Source organism: Salvelinus alpinus, chromosome 9 (assembly GCF_045679555.1).
Source record: "Salvelinus alpinus chromosome 9, SLU_Salpinus.1, whole genome shotgun sequence".
Lineage (NCBI taxonomy): Eukaryota > Metazoa > Chordata > Actinopteri > Salmoniformes > Salmonidae > Salvelinus > Salvelinus alpinus.
The window spans coordinates 87,386,232-87,399,956 of record NC_092094.1 but is presented as its reverse complement, the minus strand read 5'-3'; the positions used below and the strand labels follow the sequence as shown (position 1 = coordinate 87,399,956).

Here is a 13,725-nt window from a genome sequence, read left to right as displayed (position 1 = left end):
GTATTTCTGTTTGTAATGCTGTTGAGTTACCGCCGCTCTGATATCCAAAAGTTATTTTCGGCGGTATGTATTAACACAAAAAAAGTTTTGGGCTAATAATGTAAGAAATAACAAGAAAACTAAATACTGAAGTTGCTTAGGACCTAGAAGCAGAGCTGCCATGTCTGTCGGAGCCATTTGTGTGCCATTCCAATTTATCCCAAAGGTGTTTCTATTGGGTTGAGGTCAGGGGTCTGTGCAGGCCAGTCAAGTTCTTCCACATCGATCAGGACAAACCAATTCTGTATGGACCTCACTTTGTGCACAGGGGAATTGTCATGCTGAAACAGGAAAGGGCCTTCCCCAAACTGTTGCCACAAAGTTGTAACCAAAGAATAATACAGAATGGCATTGTATGCTGTAGCGTTAAGATGGCCTTACACTGGAACAAAGAGTTCTAGCCCAAACCATGAAAAACAGCCACAGACCATTATTCCTCCTCAACCAAACTTCCAGAGTCCAATTGCTGCAAGCTTTACACCACTTCAGCTAATGCTTGGCATTGTGAATGGTGATCTCGTCCATGGAAACCCATTACATGAAGCTCCCAACGAACAGTTATTGTGCTGATGTTTCCAGAGGCAGTTTGGAACTCGGTAGTGAATGTTGCAACCGAGGACAGACGATTTTTACGTGATACAGCACTCTGCAGTCTGTTCTGATGAGCCGTTGTTCCTGGACATTCCCACGTCACAATAACAGCACTTACAGTTGAACGGTGCAGCTCTAGCAGGGCAGATATTTTACGATCTGACTTGTTGGAAAGGTGGCATCCTATGACGGTGCCATGTTGAAAGTCACTGAGCTCTTCAGTACGGGCCATCCTACTGCCAATGTTGGTCTATGGAAATTGCATGGCAGTGTGCTAGATTTTATACATCCGTCAGCAACGGGTGTGGTTGTAAGAGTCGAATCCACTAAATTCCACTACTTTTGGCCATGTAGTGTATTTACACGGAGAAAACCAAACACTAGGAACACCTTTCTAATATTGATTTGGACCCCCCCCCTCTCTTTTGCCCTCAGAACAGCCTCAAGTCATTGGGACATGGATTCTACAAGGTGTCGAAAGCGTTCCACAGGGATGCTGGCCCATGTTGACTCCAATGCTTCCCACAGTTGTGTCAACTTGGCTGACACTCGTCCTTTGGGTGGTAGACCATTCTTGATAGACACAGGAAACTGTTGATCGTGAGAAACCCAGCAGCGTAGCACTTCTTGGCACATACTACCATACCCTATTCAAAAGGCACTTCAATCTTTTGTCTTGCCCATTCAGCCTCTGAATGGCACACATACACAATCCATGTCTCAATTTGTTTAAAGGATTAACAATACTTTTACCTGTCTCCTCCCCTTCATCTACACTGATTAAAGTGGATTTGACAAGTGACATCAGTAAGGGATCATAGCTATCACCTGGTCAGTCTCATGGAAAGAGTAGATGCTCTTAATGTTTTGTCTACTCTGTGTATACTGTACTATAGTCAAGGCTCATCCTATATGACTACTGCTGTATAGGCTTGGGCAGTATACCGTATATACTGGGGCATTTGGAAATAGCCACAGAATGGTTTTTCAATATCGTAAATTCTGTTGAATATTAACTACTTAAGTAAATACCTGCTGTCAGCTTGTGCAATACATTAAGAGATAAAGCAGATCGCGTTCTTCATATTACCTGTCACATTAACTTCTCTAGGGTAGAGGGGAGCATTCGGAATTTTGGATGAAAAGCATGCCCAAATTAAACTGCCTGCTTCTCGGGCCCAGAAGATATGATATGCATATAACTGGTAGACTTGGATAGAAAACTCTAAAGTTTCCAAAACTGTTAAAATAGTGTCTGTGAGTATAACAGCACTGATTTGGCAGGCGAAAACCTGAGAAAAATCAATTCAGGAAGTCGTTTTTTGGGGGGGGTTTGTAGTTTTCTATTCAATGCCATTACAGTATCCATTGACTTAGGACTCAAATTGCAGTTCCTATGCATTCCACTAGATGTCAACAGTCTTTAGAAATTATTTCAGGCTTGTATTCTGAAAAATGAGGAAGTAAGAGCAGTCTGAATGAGTGGACCCTAAAGTGTCACAGAACTTTTTCATGTGCGCGACCGAGAGAGTGCCTTTCTTGTTTACATTTTAAATTGACGACGTTATTGTCCGGTTGAAATATTATCGATTATTTAGGCTAAAAACAACCTGAGGATTGAATATAAACATCGTTTGACATGTTTCTATGAACTTTACGGATACAATTTAGATTTTTTTGTCTGCCTGTTTTGACTGCGTTTGAGCCTGTGGATTACTGAAAACGCGAACAAAACTGAGGTTTCTGGATATAAAGAGACTTTATCCAACAAAAGGAACATTTATTGAGTAAATTAATGTCTGCTGAGTGCAACCATATGAAGATCATCAAAGGTAAGGGATTCATTTTATCTCTATTTCTGACTTGTGTAACTGTTCTACTTGGCTGGTTACTGTTTGTAATGATTTGTCTGCTGGGCTATGTTCTCAAATAATCGTACGGTATGCTTTCGCCGTAAAGCATTTTTTAAATCTGACACCGTGGTTGGATTCACAAGAAGTTAATCTTTAAACCTATGTAAAATATGTTTTGTTTTCTGAATTTCTATAATGAATATTTCTGTATTTGAATTTGGCGCCCAGCAGTTTCACTGGCTGTTGAAGAGGTGGAACGCTAACGTCTCACGTACCCAAGAGAGGTTAAGAAGCTTACCATAGTTCCCCAGAACAGTAGAGCCAGTCACTTGTTTGTAAATAACACAAATGGGAGAAAGCGGGAGCAGGTGAGTCCAGCTATGCATTGACAGGGGTTAATATTTTGTTGGGGCTTCAATAGAGTGACGAGGAACGTGCAACTATAGTTTTCCTTCACAGAAAATACATTAGTGCAACACATTTGGCAGAAAATATACTTTTTAAATCAGAAGACAACAGAAGTGCAACACTATTTGGCTGGCAGCCACAAGTAAATGAGCTTACAATGAAAAAGCAAGGTCTGTCTTGCAAAAATTATGCACGGTCAAAGAATGTAATCAGCTACATTTGCTAATGCTTTGCTTAAAGTTATCTTTCATTTCACCTGAGTAAAGAATTCTGGTACACCGAGAAATTTCCCAAAGAAAAGTTTCTACACAATCAGAGTGCTGTCTGCTGATAGAATGCCAATTCATCAATTCTCATCCGAGTGGAGAAGTGCAACTGAAGCGTAAAATTAGTCTGATGCCGAGCAGAAATTACAATAAGCATTTTATATCTGCGTTTACAAAAAGCAGCAAGCGATTTGCTTTTATTTTTTTGGTTTAACTTGGTAGTCATCTAAGTAAGTTAATAAATTGATAAGGTGACGGGGCACCATATTTTGTAAGCTTTATGCTGTGTTTGAGAAGTCAAAGCCCTTAGGATGAGTTCTGTACAGCTGCCACTGCCATCATGATTTCCTTTCTCTCCACGGCCCGTCTGCTCCTCTCCCATCTTCTCCAAGCAGAGCAGGCAGGCCCCTTGCCCTACCGACTCCAGATTCAACACAGCCTATAGCCTTAACATGCTGTTTCAGAGCCAGTACTGTTCTTCCTTCAGACAAGCATGCGTCCAAATTTTGTTCATTTGCACCATGTATCTTGTTCACTTTCATCTGTAAAATGTCCAAACTCATCAAAAATGACATTCGGTAGCTTTTACCTATATATAAACTCAGCAAAAAAAAAGAAACGTTCATTTTCAGCAAACGTGTAAATATTTCTCTGAACATAAGATTCAACAGACAAACTGAACAAGTTCCACAGACATGTGACTAACAAATGGAATCATGTGTCTTTGAACAAAGGGGGGGGGTCAAAATCAAAAGTAACAGTATCTGGTGTGGCCACCAGCTGCTTTAAGTACTGCAGTGCATCTCCTCCTCATGGACTGCACCAGATTTGCCAGTTCTTGCTGTGAGATGTAACCCCACTCTTCCACCAAGGCTCCTGCAAGTTCTCTGACATTTATGGGGAGGAATGGCCCTATCCCTCACCCGCCGATCCAACAGATCCCAGGCGTGCTCAATGGGATTGAGATCCGGGCTCTTTGCTGGCCATGGCAGAACACTGACATTCCTGTCTTGCAGGAAATCATGCACAGAACAAGCAGTACAGCTGGTGGCATTGTCATGCTGGAGGGTCATGTCAGGGTGAGCCTGCAAGAAGGGTACTACATGAGGGAGGAGGATGTCTTCCCTGTAAAGCACAGCGTTGAGATTGCAATGACAACAAGCTCAGTCCGATGATGTCGTGACAAACCGCCCCAGACCATGACTGACCCTCCACCTGCAAATCGATCCCGCTCCAGAGTACAAGCCTCGGTGTAACGCTCATTCCTTCGACGATAAACGCCAATCCGACCATCACCCCTAGTGAGACAAAACCACGACTCGTCAGTGAAAAGCACTTTCTGCCAGTCCTGTCTGGTCCAGCGATGATGGGTTTGTGCCCATATGCGACGTTGTAGCCGGTGATGTGAAGACCTGAATTACAACAGGCCTACAAGCCCTCAGTCCAGCCTCTCTCAGCCTATTGCAGACAGTCTGCGCACTGATGGAGGGATTGTGCCTTCCTGGTGTAACTCGGTCAGTTGTTGTTGCCATCCTGTTTCTGTCCCGCAGGTGTGATGTTCGGATGTACCGATCCTGTGCAGGTGTTGTTACACATGGTCTGCCACTGCGAGGACGATCAGCTGTCCATCCTGTCTCCCTGTCTTAAGCGTCTCACAGTACGGACATTGCAATTTATTAACCTGGCCACATCTGCAGTCCTCATGCCTCCTTGCAGCATGCCTCCTTGCAGCAAGGCACGTTCAAAGATGTGCAGAGACCCTGGGAATCTTTATTTTGGTGTTTTTCAGTCAGTAGAAAGGCCTCTTTAGTGTCCTAAGTTTTTATAACTGTGACCTTACAGCCTACCGTCTGTAAGCTGCTAGAATCTTAATGACCGTTCCACAAGTGCATGTTCATTAATTGTTTACTGAACAAGCATAGGAAACAGTGTTTAAACCCTTTACAATGAAGATCTGTGAAGTTATTTGTATTTTTATGAATTATCTTTGAAAGACAGGGTCCTGAAAAAGGGATGTTTCTTTTATAGCTGAGTTTATGTATAACTTTATGAGCTGGATTGCCTGTCTCTGCAATTTGATTATTTTTGTTTGCGCTCATTAGCACATTTAGATAGCAGCCTACATGGAATTGCACTATTAGTTGTGTTAATTTTGTTAGCATTCTGGTAACAGATGCCATACGGTATTTTTTGCATTTTGTATTATGCTGGTCATATCGTAAATCCCAGGATGAGAGGACAGTATTAAAACATATATAAATAAATAATAATAAAATCAGGAAGCCACCCAACCCTACTGCTCTACACCTTTTATGTCTATACACTGTGGTGTACAGCAGGTCAGCCACCAGGGGGAGACTCGTCGAGGGAGACTCGTCCAAACGTTTGGACCAACATCGTGACGTCACAAGGGAGCTAGCTGCCAGATGATGGTAGGTGCAGTACCAGAGTTGCCGGGTACCTCTCCTAGTGGGACGGGATTGTGCGCTGTTCACGGCCCTATGGGGGCACGAGCTGAAGAAAAAGCTACGAGAAGGCCGAAGAAGAGCGCGGGGACGACCCATCCCCTGTACGGCTCGGAAGCAATCGGTTGACCAACCTGTATCTACAGGTCCGGAGTTGGCGCCGGAACCCGAACTCCCGGGGGAACCACTGGAGGAGTCCGGCCTCCCCCTCCTCAATTCCGAGGGGCCAGTCGAGACACCCGCTGGGGGCCAACTGAGGGGACAATTCGTGACGGCCCAGTGGGAGGATCTGAACTTGAAAGCCGCCGCAGCCCAAGGAATAGCAGTGGATGGACAGCTACTTCTGGGGGTGAGTGACTGGCGATACCCCCATTTCCAAATCAAGAATAACCTTTTGTATCAGGTGTCACACCCTCAGGGGGAACTTCGAGAGGTATTGTTGCTGCCCCGACGGTACATGGGAACCGTTCTTCAGCTGGGCCACACCCACCTTTTGGGGGCGCACCTGGGAATGGAGAAGACCCGGGAATGGAGAAGACCCGGGAACGGATCGCCGCCCGGTTCCACTGGCCCGGGATGAGGAGGGCTGTAGAAGACTACTGTCGCAGCTGCCCGGAGTGTCAACTCATTGCCCCAAAAGCACACTTCCGAAACCCACTGGTCCACCTACCGATCATCGGTGTGCCCTTTGAACGTATCGCCATGGAAATAGTGGGACCCCTGGTAAAAACAGCACGATGACACCGGTGCATCCTGGTGATAGTAGATTATGCCACCCGGTATCCCGAGGCTATTCCCATACGGGCGGCGGTATCCAAGTGAATCGCCCGGGAGCTGTTCCACCTCTTTAGCCGGGTGGGCATCCCGAACGAGATCCTGACAGACCAAGGTACTGAGTTTGTCCCGCCTAATGAAAGATGTGTGCTCTCCTGCAGATCCGGACCTCTGTCTTTCACCCGCAGATGGATGGGCTCGTCAAGCAGTTCAATAAAACGCTCAAACAAATGCTGCGGAAGGTCATCGAGCAGGATGGGAAGAACTGGGACCAGATACTACCCCACCTAATGTTCTCAATCTGAGAAGTACCCCAGCCCTCCACTGGATTTTCCCCTTTCAAACTCCTCTACAGGAGGAGGCCACGCGGCCTACTGGACCTCACCAAGGAGGTGTGGGAAGTCCAACCGACCCCCTTACGCAGCGTGGTAGGGCACGTGGAGATGAGGGAGCGGATGACAGCCATACGGCCAGTGGTAAGGCCCAATGCGCCCAAGCCTACACAAATCGGGGAACCCAGCCCCGAGAATGGTCTTAATCCCCACGGCCGAAAGTAAGTTCCTGGCAACATGGCACGGGCCATACGAGGTGACAGAGAAGCTGGGACCCGTCAATTACTGCTTACGGCAGCCGGGGAGATGGAAACCCCAACAGATTTACCACGTGAACCTGTTGAATAAGTGGCACGAGAGGACAGCCTTGGCCGTGTTATGGTTTCAGGACCCAGGACGCCAATGGTACCAGTGGTGGTCCCGAGCAATGAGGACCTGAACCCAGCCCAGAAGCAAGCGCTCAGGGAGCTCGTCGATCGGAACATGGCGGTGTTCTCCGAGAAGCCGGGCCGCACGACAATCATTTAACACCACATCCGTACCCGGCCCAGGGAAACGGTAAGAAAACGGCCATATCGGATTCCGGAGGCCCAAAGGAAGGTCGTGAAACAAGAAGTGGAGGCTATGCTAAGGATCGTTGAAGAGTCCCACAGTGCATGGTGCAGCCCCATCGTGTTGGTGCCTAAACCGGACGATGGCCTGCGCTTCTGTAATGATTTCCGGGGTGTGAACGAGATCAGCTTGTTCGACGCCTACCCCATGCCGAGGGTGGATGAACTCATCGACCGATTGGGAAAGGCCCGGTACATCAGCACCCTTGACCTGACCAAAGGATATTGGCAGGTACCGTTGACAGCCTCCTCCCGGGAGAAGACAGCGTTTTCGACACCAGACGAACTATATCAGTACCGGGTGCTCTCGTTCGGTCTCCACGGAGCCCCACCCACCCCACATTACAGCGCCTGATGGACAAAGTACTTCGACCCCACCAGTAGTATGCAGCGGCCTATTTGGATATCATCCACAGCCAAGGTTGGGAAGAGCACCTGACGCACCTCCAGGTGGTGCTGGACGAGCTCAGGCAAGCCGGGTTGGCAGCGAACCCGAAGAAATACGAACTAGCATTCGAGGAGGTGGAGTACCTGGGTTATTTGATCGGACGGGGGAACGTCAAGCCCCAGGAGAGGAATGTTCACGCGGTACATGACTGGCACGTTCCACGCACCAAGACACAGGTCAAGTCCTTCCTGGGACTGGCAGGACACTATAGCCGGTTTATCTCCAACTTTGTGGCTATAGCTTCCCCCCTCACCAATCTAACGAGGGCCCGCCTCCCGAAAACAGTGAAATGGACGGACGAGACAGAAGCGGCGTTCAGGCGCCTGAAGGAAGCACTGTGCTCCCCATCATATTCTCTTAATAAATCCTGTTTGGGATAGGGGGCAGCATTTTCACTTTTGGATTAATTGCGTGCCCAAACTGAACTGCCTCCTACTCTGTCCCAGATGCTAATATATGCATATTATTAGTAGTATTGGATAGAAAACACTCTGAAGTTTCTAAAAGTGTTTGAATGATGTCTGTGAGTATAACAGAACTCATATGGCAGACAAAAACCTGAGAATAAATCCAAACAGGAATCCAGAAATCTGAGCTTGTATGTATTCACCAGACTCCAGACGGAGTCTACATCACAAGGCGATGGCTCCCTCTGCTGGACGTGCCAGGTCTCGACCGGCTCTGCGGCCAGGACTAATTGGGGCTGATTGTGGTTGGTGGGTAATCAAGGGCTGATTGCTCACCAGCTGTACGAGTCCAATAAAGCTGCCAGAAGGGCAGCACACAAAGGGGAGGGACTGGGGGAAGAAAGGTGACTTCCGTATAGTTGAAGACAGTGCGAGCTAAAAGGAGGGAGTTCCGTTTTTGTGCCCGACAGGATACAGCAAGACCCGGAGTCCAGAAGACGGTATCCAAATTTTGATCTTACTGCCTGAATTTAAATTGAATTAAATTGAGATTTTTACAGTGCCGTGAAAAAGTATTTGCCCCCTTTCTGATTCTCTCTATTTTTGGAACTGAATGGTATCAGATCTTAAACCAAAACCTAATATTAGATAAAGGGTAACCTGAGTATACAAATAACAAAATGGATACTTATTTTATTTATTTAATTAAGTTATGCAACACCCAAATCTCATGTGAAAAAGTAATTGCCCCCTTACACTCAATAACTGGTTGTGCCACCTTAAGCTGCAATGACTGCAACCAAATGCTTCCTGTAGTTGTTGATCAGTCTCTCACATTGCTTTGGAGGAATTTTTGCCCACACTTGCATGGAGAGCTGCTTTAACTCAGCGACATTTGTGGATTATCAAGCATGAACTGCTCGTTTCAAGTCCTCCCACATCATCTCAATTGGGATTAGGTCTGAGCATTGACTAGGCCATTCAAAAACTTCAAATGTATTGCTTTTTAAACATTTTCATGTAGACTTGATTGTGTTTTGGATCATTGGATCATTGGATCACATTCTCCTGTAGAATTCTGATACAGAGCAGAATTCCTGGTTCCTTCTATTAAGGCAAGTCATCCAGATCCTGAGGCAGCAAAGCATACCCAAACCATCCCAATACCACCACCATGCTTAACTGTTGGTATGAGGTTCTTTCTGTGGAATGCAGTGTTTGGTTTTCGCCAGGCATAATAGGACCAATCAGGACAACCAGTCAAACAAAAGTCAGTTATATTTCTATGGCAACAAATCCTTCAGAACTAACTTGCTCCAGGGCAGGCTAACTCAATTTATCTTGAATGAAGTGGGAGTTGAGGATCAATGAAATCAGATACCCTCCCTCTCGCAAAGATTGTGTCATTGTCCTTAGGGCCTGGGTTAAATGCATTCAGTTGTTCAACTGATTAGGTATACCATTTCCCTTAATTTTAGGAAGACAACTGATTAAATATTTAATTTAAAAGTTTTATATAATGTTAAAAAACCCTTCACTTGACATTTAGTAATGACAGCATTTGTTTTTCCAAACTGTAGACAATCCATAGATGGTAGTTCCCATTCAAGTAAAGACTGGCAGCCATTGCGAGCATACGAGTTTAACAGTCAAATTATCAGGGTTAGAGGTTACAAAACCCTTCTATGGATTATGTCTACAGCCACAACACAACAAGCTATTCCACAAATAGAAGGAGCGATAGGAGTGGGGAAAAGTGGCTCGTGCGTGCACTGATAAGCACACCAAAGACCGCAGTAACGATAAGTAATAAAATAAAAGATGGCACTTCTAAATGCCTATTTCACACCATAGCCTGCTGAATTTGGACGCTCTCTCAATGAAAGAACATTTTTCAGCACAAATGAAAATGTGGCACTCGCCCATGGATTGATGCTTCAGCATTGTCTTAATGAAGATTTCAGAGTTGGACTAGCCATGTGCGACATGCACACACAGTTACAAGCCTGCTAGAGTTAGAGGCACACGGACGAGCAATATCCACTGTCGTAGTACGGAGCCTGAGCTGGAATGTGACGCTAGTTAGCTTTAGAAAACCCTGAGTAGAGCTAGCATGCTTCGTAGGATACCCCTCTGACGTAGTACACCAAACCACACTGAACAACCCTACACATGACAGCCCTGCCCACAACACAGCACACATTGTCCACCCAGCAGTGGGAACACCGCTCAGCTGACCACAACAGTGGCATTACGGCATGGAACACACAGACTTGGCAAGCAGCACCATTCAGATACCAGCTCTACCATCTCAGTTTATGACAATACTGAGTATGTTTCTCTGCCCAGGACACACAGCCCAACACAGTACAATCCAGGATTCCAATGTGTAACAAAGTACCGTGGGGCAAAAAAGTATTTAGTCAGCCACCAAATTGTGCAAGTTCTCCCACTTAAAAAAATGAGAGGCCTGTAATTTTCATCATAGGTACACTTCAACTATGACAGACAGAATGAGAAAAATAAGTCCAGAAAATCACATTGTAGGATTTTTAATGAATTTATTTGCAAATTATGGTGGAAAATAAGTATTTGGTCACCTACAAACAAGCAAGATTTCTGGCTCTCACAGACCTGTAACTTCCTCTTTAAGAGGCTCCTCTGTCCTCCACTCGTTATCTGTATTAATGGCACCTGTTTGAACTTGTTATCAGTATAAAAGACACCTGTCCACAACCTCAAACAGTCACACTCCAAACTCCACTATGGCCAAGACCAAAGAGCTGTCAAAGGACACCAGAAACAAAATTGTAGACCTGCACCAGGCTGGGAAGACTGAATCTGCAATAGGTAAGCAGCTTGGTTTGAAGAAATCAACAGTGGGAGCAATTATTAGGAAATGGAAGACATTCAAGACCACTGATAATCTCCCTCGATCTGGGGCTCCACGCAAGATCTCACCCCGTGGGGTCAAAATGATCACAAAAATCCCAGAACCACACGGGGGGACCTAGTGAATGACCTGCGGAGAGCTGGGACCAAAGTAACAAAGCCTACCATCAGTAACACACTACGCGGCCAGGGACTCAAATTCTGCAGTGCCAGACGTGTCCCCCTGCTTAAGCCAGTACATGTCCAGGCCCGTCTGAAGTTTGCTAGAGAGCATTTGGATGATCCAGAAGAAGATTGGGAGAATGTCATATGGTCTGATGAAACCAAAATAGAACTTTTTGGACAAAGAATGCTGAGTTGCATCCAAAGAACACCATACCTACTGTAAAGCATGGGGGTGGAAACATCATGCTTTGGGGCTGTTTTTCTGCAAAGGGACCAGGACGACTGATCCGTGTAAAGGAAAGAATGAATGGGGCCATGTATCGTGAGATTGAGTGAAAACCTCCTTCCATCAGCAAGGGCATTGAAGATGAAACGTGGCTGGGTCTTTCAGCATGACAATGATCCCAAACACACCGCCCGGGCAACGAAGGAGTGGCTTCGTAAGAAGCATTTCAAGGTCCTGGAGTGGCCTAGCCAGTCTCCAGATCTCAACCCCATAGAAAATCTTTGGAGGGAGTTGAAAGTCCGTATTGCCAAGCAACAGCCCCAAAACATCACTGCTCTAGAGGAGATCTGCATGGAGGAATGGGCCAAAATACCAGCAACAGTGTGTGAAAACCTTGTGAAGACTTACAGAAAACGTTTTTCATTGCCAACAAAGGGTATAACAAAGTATTGAGATAAACTTTTGTTATTGACCAAATACTTATTTTCCACCATAATTTGCAAATAAATTCATTAAAAATCCTACAATGTGATTTTCTGGATTTTTTCTCTCATTTTGTCTGTCATAGTTGAAGTGTACCTATGATGAAAATTACAGGCCTCTCTCATCTTTTTAAGTGGGAGAACTTGCACAATTGGTGGCTGACTAAATACTTTTTTGCCCCACTGTATATAGTTTAGTAGTGGAAAATAGGTGAGAGTCCAAGTCTAACCCATCCCTGCCAGACTATCCTAACACAACCCTGGGCTTGGCCCAGATTCACACCACTGAAGATAAAGCATTCAGCATGTCTCAATCCCAATTTTCCCCAATAAACTACATAGGAAATATCAGCGCCATGTAAACATTTAACAATTCACCCATTTCTGTTATATCCTATTTGTTTATCTCTGAGCGACGTTCTATCGATTCCTGGGGTCCTTAATTGTTTTGATGTGTATTGTAGCTATTCAAGCAGCCAGAAATACAGCTGGTATGACGATGCAAAAGTAGTCAAACTGTGCTTGAACAGCAAATGGCTTCAAAACACATTGAAAACCGAATCGAAAGAACATTGCTCAGCATTTGCACAAATACGGTGAATCTTTCGTTTAAAATGACATTGACATTTTTCAGATGCCAAGCCCATACCAGCAGAGCAGAGCACAGCAATCCACAGCACCCTGCCCATAGCCCCGACTAGGTCAGCACAAGGAGTTGAGCTCAATCCAGTGCAGTGAACTCTAGAAATCTGACAAGCCCCAGCACAGGGATGGGAGCATCATCTTAGCTCCCGTTGCAGACTAAATGAAGACACTGGTGTTTAATTAATGTGGAGAAAGCTGAGCTTCTCAAAGATGGAGAACGAGAGTAGTTTAACAGTTCACCACAGGAAATGTTCAAAGTTAATGTGAGTCACTTAAAGCTATTGAGCAGAGTTCAAGCCTATACAGAGAGCTCAGTCATCATCGCCACATAAACAGGGTCCTTTCATAGGACAGGACGACTGAAAGAATGATGACTACTGATGAGACTGGAGCCTCAGGAACATCATGTACTAGAAGTTGTCTCAGACATGGACTCACTGTAAGATGCAACTCCACTGCATGGTGATATGACTCCAACTCAGCCCGCTGTCTGCCATTTCCTTACTCCTCACCTTTACCTTTTAACCTGACTAAAAAAGATGGGTTAAACAGAGAGACCTGCAGGCTGAGAATAGCTAGAAGCAAAAGGCAGAAGCAACATTGCTAAGTAAAGGTACAAGTACTCATACTGAACTGTTCGGTACGGGGACCTCGGTTCGGTCCGCACTGTGAACCCGAATGAATACATTTAAAAAATGTAAAAGATTATGATTTTTCAACGCCGATACCGATTATTGGAGGACCAAAAAAAGCCAATACCGATTAAAATCGGCCATTTTTTTTTGTTTGTAATAATGACAATCACAACAATACTGAATTAACACTTATTTTAACTTAATATAATACATCAATAAAATCTATTTAGCCTCAAATAAATAATGAAACATGTTCAATTTGGTTTAAATAATGCAAAAACAAAGTGTTGGAGAAGAAAGTAAAAGTGCAATATGTGCCATGTAAAAAAGCTAGTTCCTTGCTCAGAACATGAGAACATATGAAAGCTGGTGGTTCCTTTTAACATGAGTCTTCAATATTCCCAGTTTTAGGTTGTAGTCATTATAGGAATATTTCTCTATACCATTTGTATTTCATATACCTTTGACTATTGGATGTTCTTATAG

At 44.9% G+C, this 13,725-nt stretch overlaps 1 protein-coding gene across 14 annotated transcripts in view; it reads right to left on the bottom strand.

The window, feature by feature from the left end:
* LOC139530924 (serine/threonine-protein phosphatase 2A 56 kDa regulatory subunit epsilon isoform-like) overlaps window positions 1–13,725 on the bottom strand; it is a 172,008-nt gene that overhangs the window by 30,050 nt on the left and 128,233 nt on the right. Inside the window, exon 5 of one of the 14 annotated variants that reach the window (XR_011666154.1) lies at window positions 13,043–13,134. The exons of 12 other annotated variants lie outside the window; for them this stretch is intronic. The gene's annotated coding sequence lies outside the window, so the exon portion shown is untranslated. Of the gene's footprint in view, window positions 1–13,042; window positions 13,135–13,725 lie in introns of those variants that run through there. One more of the 14 variants, XM_071327737.1, reaches the window with a different exon arrangement.